Source organism: Dipodomys merriami, unplaced genomic scaffold, assembly GCF_024711535.1.
Source record: "Dipodomys merriami isolate MVZ:Mamm:240054 unplaced genomic scaffold, mDipMer1.0.p SCAF_1, whole genome shotgun sequence".
Lineage (NCBI taxonomy): Eukaryota > Metazoa > Chordata > Mammalia > Rodentia > Heteromyidae > Dipodomys > Dipodomys merriami.
The window spans coordinates 27465811-27479903 of record NW_027202270.1 but is presented as its reverse complement, the minus strand read 5'-3'; the positions used below and the strand labels follow the sequence as shown (position 1 = coordinate 27479903).

At 42.1% G+C, this 14093-nt stretch overlaps 1 protein-coding gene and 1 long non-coding RNA gene across 3 annotated transcripts in view; one reads left to right on the top strand and one right to left on the bottom strand.

Moving 5' to 3' along the window:
* Nrp2 (neuropilin 2) overlaps window positions 1-14093 on the top strand; it is a 128331-nt gene that overhangs the window by 108576 nt on the left and 5662 nt on the right. The window lies entirely within an intron of this gene.
* LOC138824690 (uncharacterized) overlaps window positions 10618-14093 on the bottom strand; it is a 44273-nt gene continuing 40797 nt past the window's right edge. The window contains exons 4-5 of one of the 2 annotated variants that reach the window (XR_011371153.1): window positions 11990-12085; window positions 10618-11881 (exon numbers count right to left, since the gene is read on the bottom strand). This is a non-coding gene — a long non-coding RNA (uncharacterized lncRNA). The remainder of the gene's footprint in view (window positions 11882-11989; window positions 12086-14093) is intronic. The other variant, XR_011371152.1, reaches the window with a different exon arrangement.

Below are 14093 nucleotides of genomic sequence, written 5' to 3'. Positions count from 1 at the left end.
GCGCTAATTCAGTGCTTTGTTTGGTTTTCTCTGTGCTGCAATGGTGCACAATTGAGCCCTTTTTTAAAAAATTTTATTTTATTTTATTTGTGAACATACTGTACAGAGGAGTTACAATTACATGGGCAGGATAATGCGTACATTTCTTACCAAGCATTGCAGCCTCCTCCTTTGTTTACCCTTCACATCCCTTCCCAGCCTCCCCCCTCCCCCCCCATCCCAATCCTTCTCCTTCCCCCCCTTCCCCCCCCCCACACCGACATTGTAAAGCTTGTTTTGTACTTGACAACTTGTACTTCTCATTGTTGCAACAGGTCCACCTGTATCCTTAAACAACTGGTTTTTCCCCATCTCCTCCACAAGTTATACTGACATCAAATATAGTGAAAGCAGGGGTTATACTGTGGGGGAGGGACATACAAAGCCACAAAGAGATAATCTTATAAATGCGTTAGAAACACATGCATGAAAGAAAAAAACATTAAAATACATATCTAAGGGTTCATTTTCCTGACATCACATTATCTGACCTTTTCCGCTTGACTCATACATCTACTAGATATTACAAATAAGGGACATTCCCCAAAGCAAGGGCTTCTCCAGTCTACACCTGGAATGATGGTATACTGGGCCTTGACTTTCAACACTAGCGGTTCCTCACTCTGGCCTAACAGAATACCTGGATTAGAGTTCTTTGTGACTTGCTAAGGAGCTGCCAACTGTAGTAATGATGGGAGTGTGGAGAGAGCTTTGAGCCAGAAGTAGCCTTAACTAGAGTCCTGTTCTCAGCTGGCTTTGGTTATAGAAGATTTATTCTCTCACAAGGAACCTTTTTGTCCTTTGTGTTTCTTTCTATCAGCAAGGGCTTTAGGAGAAGTGTCGTAAGTGTCACCTCTCTATTGCCTCTCTAGGGCAATTGTAATAGCCAGCACTGAGGGTCAGATGACAGGCATTCAGATATAGAAGGGGCTGGCATGCACCAATGGAACCCCCAGAGAAGTCTCACTAGCCCAAAACTAGGCCAAAAATGTGAGTTCAACCATCATGTTCATGAGAAACCCTGGACCCCTAAGGCCAGGAAGACCAGGTACCCCTGCTTCTACTGTTACGCTAGGTGTAGTTCATCCTTAAACTCCATCCTCCCCATCTGTATCTTTCCCTGTGACTTGGTGGTCTCTTTTCTTCTCCTCTGGCATCTTTACATATGAACCACCCTCCTCCTCTAGAAGCTGTCTCCCAGAAAATTGTAGGTCATATTCCTTTACTCAAATGTTTAATTGATTACTTCTTCCAAGTAGATGCATTCTCACAAGAAACTATTTAAATTCAGCAGCATCATTCTGCTAGAATTACCGCCTTTGGGCATTAGTAAGCATCTGGGGAAGCTCTCTTGAATGAGTAAGAAGAGGCATCTCTTTGGAGGATTACTCATCTTCTTTTGCAGAAGAACTCAGTTTTGGGGGGTTTTTTGTTTTATTTTTTTTAAAGCTCTGCTTTTAAGTATAGCAAATATGGTTATGCACGAGAACAGAGGTTGTTTTTTTTTTTTTTTTTTTTTTTTTTGTCCCAAGGATTTAAAAAACTAAGAGGGACAATTTTTAAAATGTAATTTTTTTAATTTATTTTTTTATTTTTGTTGGTCATGAGGCTTGAACTCAGGGGCTGGGGCATAGTCCCTGAGCTCTTTTGCTCAAGGCTAACACTTATCACTTGAGTCACAGGTCCACTTCTAGTTTCCTGGTAGTTAATTAGAGATAAGAGTCTCATCAACTTCCTGCCCGGGCTGGCTTTGAACCACAATCCTCAGATCTCAACCTCGTGAATAGCTAAGATTACAGGCACCAGTCACCAGTGCCCAGCTAAGGAGTTCAGGTCGTGAGCCTGAACTCTGGGCCTGGGTGCTGTCCCTCAGCTCTTCACCTCAAGGCTAGTGCTCTACCACTTGAGCCACAGCACCACTTCTGGCTTTTTTTTCTGCTTATGTGGTTCTGAGGAATCAAACCCAGGGCCTCATGCATGCAAGGCAAGCACTCTACCACTGAGCCAACTTCCCAGCCTGAAACATTTTTTTTAAAACAGTAGGAGCTGCAGTCATTTTGATTCTTCAACCCCATGCTCCCAGTTGACCAAGGTTTTACCAAACCACTGCATTTCAATGATTTGCTAGTTTGTGCATTTATTGTAGTTTGTATGTAACATATTTTCCAAAACACATGTGTTGAAGGCTTGGTCCACAATTGAGTGTACATGAAGAGATAATTGCATCTTGAGGTGCTAATCACATCATTGGATTCATCCATTGATAAGGTAGTTGATAGCTGACTGGGCTATTAAAATGTGAGGCCTGATAAAGGAAAGTTGTGGGGTTTTTGTTGTTGTTGTTGTTGTTGTTTTTGGTAGTGGGGCTTAAACTCTGGGCCTGAGTGCTGTCCCTCAGCTCTTCAGCCCAAGGCTAGCGCTCTACCACTTGAGCCACTGTGCCACTTCCAGTTTTCTGGTGGCTTATTGGAGATAAGAGTCTCACGGACTTAAGGAAAGTTGTTTTGACAACTCTGAGATTCAGTCTCACCCCAGTTAGATTGGCCAACATTGTGAATTAGAACAACAACAAATGTTGGCAGAGATATGGGGGAAAGGGAATCCTATTGCACTGCACTGCTGGTAGGAATGTAAATTAGTACAACCACTCTGGACAGCAGTGTGGAGATTCCTCAAAAAAATAAACATAGGTCTTTCCTATGACCCAGCCATACCACTCCTGGATATCTACCCTGAACATCACGAGCCAGGATACCATAAAGACACTTGAACAGAATGTTCATTGCTGTACTATTCACAATGGCCATGTTATAGAAACAGCTCAGATGCCCCACAATAGATACATGGACCAAAAAAAAAAATGTGATACCTATACACTAGGGAATTTTACACAGTCATTAGAAAGAATAAGATTATGTCATTTCAGGGAAATGGATGGACCTAGAACAAATAATGTTAGGTGAGGTCAGCCAAGCTCAGAGATAAACTATGTATGTTTTCTCTCATATGAGGAAGCTAAATCTAAAATACACTAGGACATGATAAATTATACGGGACTCTAGGTATTCACACAAAGAGAGACCAAAAGAGGATACTCTTGGGGAAGGAACACGAGGCACAATGCCTATGTGCATCTAATTATACCAAACAATATTTATCGAAATGAACTCAAAGAAATGGAAATGAAGGGTTTTTTCCTTTATTTTTTGTCTTCTTTTTCTGTCTTGTTTGTTTGTCTATATGTCTTTTGGGAGGTGGGGAGGGCACAGAAATGGACAAAGAGTGAGCCATGGTATTCACTAGACACAATATTGAAAATAAACTATATAACTTGTGAGTGGGGATGGGAGTGAATAACTGGAGGTGAATGAGATGACACTGTCTAGAAAGAAATACACTCATTACCTGACTTATGTAACTGTAAACCCTCTGTACATCACCTTTGTAGTAACAATTTTTTTAATATTATTTTATTTTATTTGAGAACATACTGTACAGAGGGGTTACAATTACATGGGCAAGATAATGCATACATTTCTTACCAAGCATTGCAGCCTCCTCCTTTGTTTACCCTTCACATCCCTTCCCAGCCTCCCCCCTCCCCCCACCCAATTATACCCCCTTCCCCCCCCCCCACCGACATTGTAAAGCTGGTTTTGACATGACATTTTGTACTTCTCATTGTTGCAACAGGTCCACCTGAATCCTTAAACGACTTGTTTGCCCCCATCTCCTCCACATGTTATACTGACATCAAATATAGTGAAAGCGGGGGTTACACTGTGGGGGAGGGACATACAAAGCAACAAAGAAATAATCTTATAAATGCGTGTAGTAACAATTTTTTAAAGAGTCTTAGAAGCATTAAAAAAAAAAAGTGAGGCATTGTTAGAGAAGTTAGGCCACTAGAGGAGTATCTTTGAAGGATCTGTCATGGACCTGGCTCCTACCTGGCATATTCTTCCCCTGCATCTCTGTTTCTCCTCTCTTTTCTCCTCTCCTCTCCTCTCCTCTCCTCTCCTCTTCTCTCCTCTCCTGTGGCCTCCATGAGATGAGTGGCTTTGCTCTGCTACTCCCTCTCTGCCATGACGTGCTGCTTAAGTATAGGCTCACAGCAATAGAGCTAAACAGCTATGATTGAAACTATGACTCAGAGCAAACATTTCCTCCTCTAAATTGTTTTTCTCAGGTATTTTATCACAGAGAAATAAAAAGCTGGCTAACAAGTACCTCTTAGATACTCAGGCGGCAGGATATGAGAAATGTCAAAGTCTACTACTGGGAAAAATTCCCTTAAATATAAAGTTATAAGAAATATTCCTAGCCTAGTAATGATGGTTCATGTCTATAATCTCAGCTACAAGAGAATGAGACCATAGTTTCAGGCCTAGGCAAAAGTAAGAGACGCTATCTAAAAGACAACTAAAATAATAAAGACTATAAGGTATTACTCAAATGGTAAAGCATTTGCCTAACAAGCACAGGACCCTGATTTCAAACCCCAGTATGAAAGAAAGAAGGAAAGAAAGAAAGGAGGGGGAGGGAAGGAGGGAGGGAGAGAAAGAAAGAAAGAAAGAAAGAAAGAAAGAAAGAAAGAAAGAAAGAAAGAAAGAAAGAAAGAAAGAAAGAAAGAAAGAAACAGAAAGAGATGGGGGAGGGAAACAAGGGAGAAAGAGTGAATTTCTCCCCTTTACATCTCAAGAAAAAAATAAAAACACAGCAAGGGAAAGACAACACTTTTTCCTTAGTTTTCCCCACTTTTATCTCCAGTAAACGAAGTTCAAAGTACCAATTTCTTGTTGAAATATCTTCTTTGGGGACTGGAGAAATCTCTCTCTCTCTCTCTCTCTCTCTCTCTCTCTCTCTCTCTCTCTCTCTCTCTCTCTCTCTCTCTCTCTCCTCTCTCCTCTCTCTCTCTCTCTCTCTCTCTCTCTCTCTCTCTCTCTCTCTCTCTCTCTCTCTCTCTCTCTCTCTCTCGCTCTTTCCAAAAAATTATAGTAAAAAAGATTCTAGAATTTTCTCCCTGAGAGGTTGCTGGGTTGTCTAGCCTGCACAATTGTGAAGACTACCTTTACAGCTAAACATTTCTCTGGCTGTTTTCACACCATTACTGGGGTTCAGTAGAGACTTTACAGCTAAACATTTCTCTGGCTGTTTTCACACCATTATTGGGGTTCAGTAGAGACTTTCTTGCCCCAGCTGCTAATCCACCTCCATACTTGAATGTGTTATTAGGTCATTTTACAACCCTCTTGTTTCTACTCAGTATTTCCAAATCTTTTTTAGGGTTTCCTCCTAGTTATTCAACTAAAACTAAAGCAAACAATGACTAAATTCAATATTGAACTCCTCCAATCATTACACACCACACCTTCTGCTGTTTTTGCACTTGAAATCTATGTTTAAAATAAAAAAAAAAAAAAACTCCCTGGGCACCAGTGTCTCACACCTGTAATCCTAACTACTCAGGAGGCTGAGATCTGAGGATCACAGTTCAAAGCCAGCCCAGGTAAGAAAGTCTGTGAGACTCTTATCTCTAGTTAACCACCAGAAAACTGGAAGTGGCGCTGTGGCTCAAGTGATAGAGCACTTGCCTTGAGCTGAAGAGCTGACGGACAGCGCCCAAGCCCAGAGTTCAGGCCCCACGACCAGCAAAAACAAACAAACAAAAAAAAACCAGCTCTTTCTCTTTTTTCTCTTCTTCCTTCCCTCTGTTATCTCTTGCAGGCTTGCAGTTTGCTCTCCCCCTAGTAAACTCTTTTCTGCCAAGAAAAAAAAAAACCCAAACTCCACACATTACCTGACTCATGTAACTGTAACCCCTCTGTACATCACCTTTACAATAAATTTTAAGTAAATAAATAGCAAATAAAAAAACTCCAAAATTTATTTTTTCCATGACTTTGCATAGATTTGGCTATAGCCCAAGAGATAGAAATCTATGTTAAAGTATTTTTGGGAGTAGGGGGGTTAGTATATATTTCAAGCCAAACCCAGCCAGGGGTTGAGTGAACAGATCTCAAGTAGCCCATCTTTCTAGTGGGGGGAGTTTTGGCAAAGTTCAAATCAACATCTAAACTTCTAGCTCCTCGTTTCATCTGGGGATGAACAAACCAAATTAGGGAAATTAAGTATTATGTGGAGGGAGGGCCTTCCATCAATGCTAAATGTTAAACCAAATTGAACATTTTGAAGTGCCAAGAAATAGCTCCTTAGTCCTCCATTGTTCTGGTTTATTGAGATCCCAGGGTTGCATTTCCTGCTGGGACTAAAACAGAATAATGTCTCAGAGAATTGTCTGACAGCAACTTCCATGCGAACAAACCAATGATTGAGCTGGCCCAGGGGGTTCAGAAACTTGGACTCTAATGTAGCAAAGACTCCAAGTGGCCAAGAGCTTATCCCAAATAAATCACAGGCCCCGAACAAGGTGTTGAAATGTGTGACTTATTCTCACTTCTGCTGCTGATATGTTCAATGACTTACTGTATTTTTTTTCCACCCTCCTTCCTCCATTTCATCTTTAAAGTCAAAGCGATGACACCCGATACCTGTGAAAATGAATGATTCCAGTGGTTTCCTGTAAGAGGCTATTAGATGCTTTGAAGGCTAAAGATTGGTAGGCCCAGTGGACAGTCATAGAGTGGCTTTCTACAGCATTTTATGTGTCTAGCTTCTGTGAAAGTGGAGGCTTACAATAGGGACCCCAATCACCCACTCGGTCAGTTCTCCTGTCTCCATTTAATAGAACTAGGTCCTAAGCCCAGGAGATAAGTATTGAAAACACAGAACCTGTGGCTTCCATTTCTCTGCCCTTTTCATGGTCTTCTGGGTGAGTTCTGAGAATGACCACTTCTAGAAGAAGGCAGAAGAACTGGATGAAGCCCTTTTGGTTAGAATTTCCCTCATGTACCTCAAGCTGCAACCCTCATCAGAAAGACCCTCACACTGTTCACACACACATACACACACACACACACACAGATGATGGAATTCTTGAGCAAGGGTAATTCTTTTTTTTTTTTTTTGTTGGCCGTGGGCTTGAACTCTGGGCCTGGGCGCTGTCTCTCAGCTCTTCAGCTCAAGGCAAGCGCTCTACCACTTGAGCTACAGCGCCACTTCTGGTTTTCTGGTGGTTTATTGGAGATAGGAGTCTCATGGTCTCTCCTGCCCGGGCTGGCTTTGAACCTCGATCCTCAGATCTCAGCCTCCTGAGTAGCTAGGATTACAGGCGTGAGCCACCAGCGCCCGGCCCAAGGGTAATTCTTAAGCGGAGGCAGAGGGGAGAAGGCACACTAGAGGAACACACTTGGGTCTTGGGGCACGGGGACTGCTGAAGGCACTCACTGATGAGAAATAGAAGTCAACTAACAAGCTTAGTGCTCCTCTATGTCTTATACTGTTTCCCTTTGGGCACAAAGCAATACTTATTCTGAGTCTCTGCTCAGTATTCTAGATGCCAGACCTGGCCTCTTAATCGACTGCTCAGAGTTGGCATGGGAGGGACTCTTCAAAGAAAACCAACACATGTCAGTCTCCCAGAATAATTTGCATGCAAGTGGCCCAGGGACTGACTGCCTTCAATTATTTATCCAAAAGCAGTCCATAGTGTGGAACAAACTGCTTGCTCCCTTGACAATCTTGTGAACCTCCTCTAGGATGCAGAAAGTAAAGAGAATACTATCAAGGCCAATACACTCGCCATAGACCAAGCCAAACTACAAAAAAGGAAATTAGTGAAGAAATACTAACCCCCAAAGAATGTGAATTTAGAAGAAGGAAGAAAATGAGGAGGAGAAGAAAGATAAGTGTAAGTGTGTGTGTGTGTGTGTGTGTGTGTGTGTGTGTGAGAGAGAGAGAGAGAGGGAGAGACAGAGACAGAGACAGAGACAGAGACAGAGAGACAGAGACAGAGAGAAACAGAGAGAGAAGAGATGAATAGAAAGCATTATTCTTACTGAAAGCATTCTAGCAGGCGACCTTAAACCACACTTGGCGGGAATTTCCCAGCTGCAGGATTGAGTGCCATGGGGCTGTTTCCCCTGAATAGCATGTGTGGTCTTACTACACTAGGCACCGTTCCAGACCCTTTGGGGAAAAATGTATTTCATTAGAGGAGGTCCCATTTGTGACTTGGTATAGCTGCTCACCCTCCATGCTGTAGTGTTGCAATCTGCTGACCAAGACACTAGAGAATGCTTGGCTCTTCTAGGATGAGGGTCTTTCTGGAATAGTTCATGGATAAATAGCCATCATGTCTTCCACTCTGAAAAATCAGGATAAGGGATAGATGATCCCTGGAGTCACTTTTCACCATGTACCTTCTGTCTCTCTATCCTGCTAGGAGAAGGGGGAAGGGGAGCCTTTTTAGCTGGAGATTGCCATTATAAATAGGGGGGCAGGGGGAGGGGAGTACCTTGTTTGTTGGAGCTTAAACTCAGGGCTTTTTGTCCTCACCTGACTTTTTCACTCAGGCTGGTGCTCTACCACATGAACCATACTTCCACTTCTAGCTTTTAGGTGATTAATTGGAGATAAGAGTCTCATGGCCAGGTGCTGGTGGCTCATATCTATAATCCTAGCTACTCAGGAGGCTGAGGTCTGGGGATTATAGATCAAAGCCAACTGGGCAATAAAGTCCATGAGACTTATTTCCAATTAACCACCAGAAAACCAGAAGTGGCATTGTGGCTCAAAGTGGTAGAGTGCTAGTCTTGAGCAAAAGAGCTCAGGGACAGAGCCCAGGCCCTGAGTTCAAGCCCCACAACTGACAGGGAAAAAAAAGAGTCTCACCTAACTAGCTAGGATTATAGGCATGAGCCACCAGCACTGGTCCTGAGTTGGGTTGTTTGTGTTTTTCATCAGTAACTCTGCCTCTTTGATTATTCAAACTCGATCCAATCCCTAAATTGATCCTGAGCTCATGTCTTCTTCTCCCTGTACTGGTTTGTAGCAGCTGGTGTTGTAGACAGCGGGGCAGAGATCTGCCTCACATGTAGATAAATACAAGTTAGAAAATGTGTGGCCAAGCAAGGCAATGTCTTTGAATTCCTTGGTGGGTCTGATTCAGATGAATACAAGCCCCAAATCAGGAAACCAGTAAGAAGATGAAAAGTTTCCTGTGCCAGGTTTGAAAACATTTCTGTCAATCAAACAGATAAGGAATGAATTCCCCAAGCCCACCTTGCAGCCGCCTTCACATGTTCTCTTCCCTACCTCTTCATCTTTGCTGGCATTGGCTCAGTCCCCTCCTGCTTTGCTTTTATGCTATTGTGGTATGGGAGGGTCTGTTCATCTGAGCCACACTGATGAATGATCCTGTGAGTATGGCTTAGAAGCACAGACTCAGCCACAATCACGCTAGATGTCCTTCATATGACATCTGGACACATAGTAAACTCTCTTCATGAGTGATAATTGGTTATTTACTTAGTGAAGATTTCCTTTGAAGGACAGTATAGTTCATCTTTTTATTTCTGGGTGATGCTATCATAGAAAAAAATATAGCCTCAAATTCCAGATGACACATGTGATAATGTCCGCATGAATTCCTACCAGACTAATATGCCTAATGATATGGCCAGACAGACAGAGCGTACATATCCAGACACCTAGGATCCAAGCCAAGGCAGACACCTAATGTCCATTAGGAAGAAGAACTGTGATGGTACTGACAGTGTTCTGTCCACCCAGAGAACTTAAATGCAGACTTGGTGGTCCTGTCATCCCTAACACAGTATATAAGAGTCCACAGTCAGACCTTGGAGTCAGAGTATCCTGAGACTGAAAATACACAGAGGCTGGGAAGGAATCCAGATGGTGTGAGTACGGAGGTTGAAAGTGGAAGTTTTGTGGGTGGCAAGACCAGTTCTTGACCTGAGCTTTTGTAGAGGTGTGGCCCATTCCATTCTCTCTAGCCCATCCCATACTCACAAACACACCCTCTGACTGATACAGAGTCTGGGAAGATCTTCTTCAACTTTTTCCTATTAAAACAGAATACTAAGTCTTCATCCCTGTCCCCTACCATTTCCTGATGCTTACCCTCATTTTTCTAGCTGGACACACCATCCTATGGCTGTCATCTCCCACTGTCACAGACATGCTGCTCCACTCCAAGCCTTTAGTTCCTAGCTCATCATTCATCCTGCCATCCCACAGAGAGTCCATACCTAACCCTCCCTGTGGATTTCCTCTTGGCAAGTGCCCTGCCCCACCTGCCTTTTCCTCCCTTTTGCTAGAACTACAGAGACCCATGGGAGAGCCACATTCCTCACTGCCAGCATCCTGAGGAAACAGAGCCTTGCTTATTGGCCCTCAACAGAAAAGGAAGGTGGTCTGTGAAGGGCAGAGAGAGAGAGAGAGAGAGAGAGAGAGAGAGAGAGAGAGAGAGAGAGAGAGAGAGAGAGAGAGAGAGAGAGAGAGAGAGAGAGAGAGAGAGAGAGAGAGAGAGAGAGAGAGAGAGAGAGAACAAAAAGAGAGAAAGCTCTTAATCAAATGTAGATATCAAGAATATGAGCAATGGGACTAGAGAAAATTGCTATCAAAGTAAATTGCTTTTTTCGTACAAATGCTCCCTTTATTTGAGTTTTCCCCAGTGTACCATTCTTTCTTGAAGGCTTGGTGAACAGATGCGCTTTTGAAAAAGTTGATTAACTTATCCTTTTCTCGACCCCTTCCCACTCACCCAAACCCCTGGGAGCAGCGATTACACATAAAGCAAAGTCAATCCCTGAAGTGTTCTTCCTCACCTTAAGTGGCCTTTGATTCTTAAAGTGAGAAATTTCAGCTGCATTGTAGCAGTTGTGTCTACAGAAATGATGAAACAGGCCAATCCTTGGGAAGTTCTCTTATTCAGTGATATGATCTCTTGGAATTCGATCTTCTCCAAGTCAGTACCATCATTTTTCCTCCAAGTTCAACGCCACCTCCACCTCCTTCCAGCCTGAGGTTATGAGATGGAGCAAGGTACTTTCCCAGTCTCCAAGAATTTATCATATCCCTGGCAAAGACCAAATCCCTAAAAGCAAGAACAAAATTTGGCTAAAAAGTCACTGGCAGGAGCCCCACAGTTCTTGTTCTCGTCTGATTCATGTATTCTTATCCAGTGTTCTCTGTATCTTTTATCTGTGAAGATATTGAGACATTAGAACACCCATCAAAACAATGGTGAGAAAGGTGATGGTTTTCTGCCGTGCGCTTAAAAAAAAAAAAAAACATTTAAAAAATAGAACTTCTGCATTGACTTTCACAAGCTCACTTCCATCCCTGTGACAGACACCACCTGCCTCTTGTTGAAGGGTGTTCATATCTTCATTCCAAGAGAACAGCCTGCTTTGTGGGGGCCAGGAGAATAATGCAGGAGATGGGCATTGCGGTGGTAAAGATGGAATGCCCTGCAGGTGTTTAGAGCCAGTTGCTGTGCTCTAAACATTCCAGGATGGGCTGGATTTATGGAGGATTGGTGCCACATGGCATTGATCCTTTCAAGTGGGCCCTTGGCAAGTTGTGCTGCGCATCCCTTACTAGAGACCAAGAGGATGCGAACGTGCTTTGGGTACTCTGGCCAGGCATGAAGAAGACTTCTATTACGATTCAAACTACTACTTCAGAGCAAGACTGGCTTTCAAGGGTGACAGTGATAAATCAATCTCAGTTTAGCTCATGGTCAAGTGGATCTTCCCCTAGGTGTAGTGCTGATGAGCAAGCAAGACATAGACATTCGGGGTGGACTGAAAGACTTTGTTTCCTCTTGTCTGATACTTTTGCTGATGGAGATTTTGAGCCGTGTTCAATTGCTTCTCTGACTTCAGTTTGAAGAAAACCCCCACAGGTCTACATACTTGGGCCATTTTGAGTTGGAAAGACATAATTAGCTCCAAAGATAGGAAGAAATGATAAGTCCCTGCTCATTTTGATACGTTTGGTTTGCTCTTTTTAAATGGCTTACCTTTTAGACAGGTACTTTTGATTGGCTCTGGTTTCTATAAGATGGACAGTATCATGAATGGAAAGAACAGTGTCACCACTCCCTCAAAAAAAAATCCTAAAAAATAAAAAGAAGGAAAAGGAGCACAGTGATAATTCTGGGGAAAAATTCAGAGTAAATTAACTTAGTTCTATTCAAGCCTGGGTTAGTTGGATTAGATGAGCAGGGCTGATCTATTCTGAACTGTGAAGAGAGCCAACAGGAAAAATAGCCAGGGGAAGGAAGATGAGAGGCACTAGCCCCAATGTGTGAAGGTAAAGAGGCATTATGACATTCTTTTCCAGTCCTACTCCTATATCAAAAAGAAACTAATGGTAATATGTTTATTTGAAATCCAAAGGAGAAAGACTCTGGTACTTTGTGTCCACTTAGAAACATGCATGTGAGGAAGTATAGTCTGCTGTGCTATGTAAATGTCAGCAAAATGGTGACTGATGATGCCTGTAAAATGCCATTGAAGTTGCTTTCGATAAAACCCAAACTCCACTGGTAGTGAATGACCACCATTCCTTTTGTTAATGTGTAGCTTCTTTAGTTAATTTATTTAATTGTATTGTCAAGGTGATGTACAGAGGGGTTACAGTTACATACATAAGGTACTGAGTATGTTTCTTGTCAAACTTGTTACCCTCCCCCCTCATTTTTATCCCACTTTCCCTTCCCCCAACTGCCCCTCCCCTGAAGTTGTACAGTTCATTTCCAACATATTGTCTTGTGAGTATTGCTGTTGAGTTGATTTGCCCTTTGTCCTTTGTCTCACCATTTTGTTGTTCCCCTTCCCTTCTCTAATTCAGATAAATGTATATATAATAGACAGGGAAACAAAATCAAATACAGGGGATAAACCATATGGAAAAAAAACACAAAAGAAAAAAGAAATCACATAGAACATTAAAAACAACAACAATAACTCGAGAAACAAAGCACTTCCACTCAGTTTGTCATATCGCTAAATGACTCCGTGTTCTTGAGTACATAAATGGTATATATATGCACGACTGAGGGAAGGTAGGAAGAAGACACAGAATCAGAGGGAAACGGGAAAACATACAACAGAGGGGCCTATCATATGGGCATAGATGAAAATGAACTAAGCAACTCAAAGGCAGTAATGGGAGGGAAGGAATGAGAGGGAAAGAGGGAACAGCTTACATAAGCAAAAGGAAAGAAATGTAAATATCACCTGATGGAAGAAATAGTTGTACTGTCAAAGCTCATAGAATTCATAAACTTTATAGACCATGATAATGACAATTTGCCTTGTGAAGGTTAAAATGTGTTTGTGACTTTAAGTAAGTATCACTATTCCACAATACTGTGAAATGTGTGAAATTTATGTAATCACCTAATCTCAATTAAAAAAAAGAAAAAGAAAAAAAACAACAACAAAGAAAAACCTTGTTTCCGTGTCTTGGAGTTCACTTCACTTAGTATCATCTTATATATGACCACCATTCTTTTTTTTGGGGGGGGGGTCGAGTTGTGGGGCCTGAACTCTGGGCCTAGGCGCTGTCCCTCAGCTCTTCAGCTCAAGGCTAGCACTCTACCACTTGAGCCATAGGGCCACTTCTGGCTTTTTTTCTTTTTGCTTATGTGGTGCTGGGGAATCGAACCCAGGGCCTCATGCATGCAAGGCAAGCGTTCTACCACTGAGCCACCTTCCCAGCCCAATGACCGCCATTCTTAAGTCACAAATGACAGGGTTGACTTGGCACTGAAAACCTGACCTTTTTAAAAATATTATTATTGTTATTATTATTATGTTATTATTATTATTATTATTATTATTATTATTATTACTATCTTCAAATAGTTGTACAAAGGGGTTTCAATTCAACATGTCAGTTTGGGAGTATAGTACATCTTGATCAATGCCACCTCTTCCATCATTCTGACCTTTGTTAATATTTCTGGTTTTCAGGTTATCATTGAAAGTAAAGACAGATTATTTGCAGGAGAAACAATCCAGTAAATACTAAATGATCTAGAAGTAGATGTGGTTTTGAAGCTTCCTGCCAGAATGGGAAATTCATCTCAAAAAAGATTGAATCCTTGCCTTTTTGTT